The 4,265-nt window shown below is 41.8% G+C and overlaps 1 long non-coding RNA gene across 2 annotated transcripts in view; it reads right to left on the minus strand.

Annotated features, from left to right (window-relative positions):
- The window catches only part of LOC122561512, a 15,115-nt gene extending 12,090 nt beyond the window's left edge, over positions 1-3,025 (minus strand). For both annotated transcript variants that reach the window (XR_006315023.1, XR_006315024.1), the window contains exon 1: positions 2,982-3,025. This is a non-coding gene — a long non-coding RNA (uncharacterized LOC122561512). The remainder of the gene's footprint in view (positions 1-2,981) is intronic.
- Between the last annotated feature and the right edge of the window lie 1,240 nt (positions 3,026-4,265).

The raw sequence follows: 4,265 nt of genomic DNA on the forward strand, positions 1-4,265 counted from the left end.
TGAGCTGCCAGAGGATGTGGTGGAGGCTGGTACAATTGCAACATTCAAGAGGCATTTGGATGGGTATATGAATAGGAAGGGTTTGGAGGGATATGGGCCGGGTGCTGGCAGGTGGGACTAGATTGGGTTGGGATACCTGGTCGGCATGGACGGGTTGGACTGAAGGGTCTGTTTCCATGCTGTACATCTGTATGACTATGACTGTATGAATTAGAAATAGAACTAGGTTTACTGTCAAGTGCAAAGTGCAAAAAATACAGTGAAAAGTGTACAATGTCACCACACAGGGCACCATCTTAGGTACAAGTAGGTACACATCTTAGGTACTAAAATAGATTAGGTACAAAAGTAGAGAAATAAAGAAAAAAGCTCAAAGTTGGGTGAAAATATTGATTCCTCCCTAACTCTGCTGATCATTTTAAATCTATGCTCCCTGGCTACTGACTTCTCCTGTTAAGAAAATGGCTCCTTTCTGTCACTCTATCTATGCCCAATAAATCTGAATAAGTCTCACCTCTACTCACACTTTAATCTGTTTTAAAGGAAATGTCAATCAACCCAATCACAGCTAAAATTCTTGAGAGCTCTGAGCATCTTTGTAAATATCTGCCCCATTCTCTTGTACGATATCGAACATTGTTCCAATTGGCACACACCAATTGTCAATGTAATCTTTTTAATTAACTCAAAACAGGATTGTACAAACAAGACCAGGCCATTCAGCCCTTCAAGTCTGCTCCACCATTCAATACAATGTTAGTTGATCTGATTTTAACCTCAATCCTACATTTTTACATACCCCGATAATCTTCTATCTGGAATGTATCTAGATCAACCTTTAAAATATTGTCAGAATGTTAACTTCAACATTGTTAATCATTCCACTCCTATCATAATTTGTTAAGACTTAAGCTGAGCAACAGTTCAATTTTTGTCTCTCTCCTCTTGTAATTGTCACTATTGGTGATACTCTGCTTTACTGCTTTGGTATGTCAACTGGGATTTCTTTCCCTCTCATCCCACTTGCCTTCCAATGGACATCAGAAGGAGAAGTGAAAAGGAAAGTAGGTTAATGCCGAATACTGTTGCTTCATCTCTGTGACCAACTACTGGAAATCTTTTTGACAACTTGGAGCAGTCTTTAAGTGGAACGCAATTTCTTCCTCCCCGACACTTCGAAAAGCAGGGGATTTGATTTGTCTGTGACCACCTGTGAAACGACAATCTGTGATGGAAGTCTCTGCCAACCCAATTAGTAGATCATTACAGGAAGACCTTGTGTCAGTAGATAATTTCAAAGCCTAAGCCTATCATGAACTTATAGTTAATAGAAAACTGCCTCGCTAATCAAAATAGAAAATTGTCTACACCACAAATTAAATACTGGAGAAGTGATGAGCACCAGCCATGGATTTCTGCGTGGCAAAGTCATTAATTTATTTGTTTATCTAATTGTGACAGGCTCTTATTCCTCACATGATGAAGCTGTTAGGCTCCAGGTTATACAATAAATTATGGAAAGGTAATGAATAGGTGCTCTTCACATAATTCCTTTCAGTGTCTCTAAATTACAAAAATAAATAATCCTATTACAATTATATAGTTATAATCAAATTAAAGTATCAGCTGCGTGGTTAATTAGCAATATGAGGCTGTTATCACATTTTCTCGAAGTTTAAAATCTGCAAAGGCATGTTTAGAAAGAATCTATAAATTTGTTCAATTATTAATCAAACATGGACAAGTAATCTGCCTTCAAGTGCTGTTTATTAATTCCGCATATGGGTTCCCATTCTGGCACCATGTGTCCTCCTAATGGTTTAATTACCTCAGACAAATGGTTAGAATCAGGGCTTGTACACTCAAGTCAATTATCAAGGGGATTTTAAGGAGCATCTAATATGCTGCAGCAATCAGATCTTACACGGTGCACAGGGTTTAGCCTCCATATCATCAAACTTTAAAAATAAAATTTGTTACAATGTGTACTCAAGCTCCTTTGTGTTTTCAATAAAACGTGCATCTTTAGGAATTGGATGCTGATCCAGGTATTTGTCATAACTTTATTTTGCACTTTGCTAATAATGATTTGGCACACCATGGCCAAAGATCCAATGAGAAATCTGAACCATTCCTTGATTTCATCACCCTATTGTCTTTCTACCTTCTGGAGGTCATGGTGGTCACAAATCTCACTTAAATAAAGTCAAAACCATCAACACAATCAAAGTGGCATAACAGACGACAGTCACTTCAGGTGCAACTGTTCCCTCCTTTGAGGTGCCAAGAAGGGCAAGCAATTCAGTGAGTTAATACTGGAAGGATACTTCACCACTTCTTGCACCTCAATAATTATGTATTGGACAGAAAGATGCATTGGTGACCTTCTTAACCCACTACTAGTTAATGCCACTAAGTAACAAAAAGAGAAAATGCTGGAGAAACTCAGCAGGTCTGGCAGCCTCTCTCGACTTAATGATTTCATTAAGTTCAGCTATTCCTTCACCACTTCTGAGCAAGAGTCATTGCACTGGAAATGTTAACTGTCTCTACAGATGCTGCCAGACCTGCTCAGTTTCTCTACCACATTCTGTTTTTGTTTCAGATTTTCAGCATCTGCTGCTTTTTTCAAATTAAAGCCTTTAATTGTTCAATTAATAGATATCTTAAGAGTCTCAACTTGCCACAGGTCTGAGTACATATCTGATGAGAGATGTACTTGGTTGTGGGTTGGCCCTCTTCCTCTCCATTCCTGATGAAGGGCTTATGCCCGGAACTTCAATTCTCCTGCTCCTCGGATGTTGCCTAACCGGCTGTGCTTTTCCAGCGTCACACTTTTCGCTTCTTCCTCTCCAGTGTGGGGCAATGATAGGAAGGGGTGGGGGGGCAGTGAGGTGGCTGCTAAAACTTTACCACTGACTCTCTGACCCCCTTAGTCCCTTAACTCTCACCCTAAACTCCCCTTAAAAAAATCCACTCACCTGCTCTCTATTTCAACTCTGTGGCTTCGTAACCAAGATCCACGATCCAGGTGTTGCTGGCTTCTGAATGGCTGGCAGCCTCATGTGGGCTGGGACTTCAGTGTGAGGGTCCTGATTGGTTATCACTTAAATTGGTGCATGACCTGGCATGCTTTTGTGATGGAGGAGGTTGTGAGAATTAATTTTCTCTGAAGGCCACCATCTCCACTAAACCCCAGCCTTAAACTTAGAATATTCTCATGTTTGTTAATGAGTTTTTTTTAAAAAAGGGGGTTTCCCCTTATGGATTGGTTGGCTAATTGCGAACAAGTTTGAGTTTTTTGGAGGTAATCTTGCAGTGAGGCTGCACGAGATTCCTCAGCATATCATATCAGAGCCACTTCATTAACTGACTATCCAATCCCTTGCATTTGATTCTCTCCCCCATGTCCCCGCACCATTCCCTAAGCAACTCGCCATGCAGCAGATAACCCACTGGAAAATTGGCATCCCCTGTGCCTGCACCACCGTGTAACTGGACAAGCCATTCACTGACCTCACACTGACCATTGTAAGCCCAAAGCCACATTGCTGATGGCCCCTGCACAATACTCCCTATCTCACCTTTATTGCTATTTAATCAGCAGGCCACCCATTTTACCTGTCCTGAGCTCTATCCCTTTTAAACACCATCTCTAAGTCGCCACCATTCTGTCCTCCAATGGCCTAGGGAGATCCATAGCTTGTTATTGTCCGATCGGGGAACATTACCCATATCAGACAATTACAAACACGAGCCTATATTTGCAGGCAGCAAAAGTGAATACAAACAAAACATTTAGATGCTGAAGTTTGGATCCACAATACCAACTAAGTACTGGCCGTACAATCAATGCACTATTTAATAATCCAGGGTTGTCTTCTGTACTCACTTCCCAACAACTGGAACTAAGTGTGAATCCAGTCCTGTTAGGCTTGAAGCAACCAATGCAGCAGAGCTTTGTCTAACACAGCAAGAACTTCCTCCTCCCCAGAAGACTGCTCCCATTCCCCGCATCTCTCTGATTGCCTCATCGTCCACCCAAGTTGTGCAGAGCACAGAATGATGCAGACTCTCCTGCCCAGACTCTCCTGGAGCCTTACCTGCTCTTCTAGATCACTTGAAGCAGACAAAATGCATCTCCAGACGTATCACCCAATCCCCCTCAAAAAGAGAGTGCCTGATGCTGGCTAACCCCCCTTCTCACCATGGACATCCAGTCCCTGTACACCTCCATCCCCCATCACGAAGGACTCAAAGCCCTC

The sequence above is a fragment of the Chiloscyllium plagiosum genome, chromosome 23, assembly GCF_004010195.1.
Source record: "Chiloscyllium plagiosum isolate BGI_BamShark_2017 chromosome 23, ASM401019v2, whole genome shotgun sequence".
In the NCBI taxonomy this organism is placed as follows: domain Eukaryota; kingdom Metazoa; phylum Chordata; class Chondrichthyes; order Orectolobiformes; family Hemiscylliidae; genus Chiloscyllium; species Chiloscyllium plagiosum.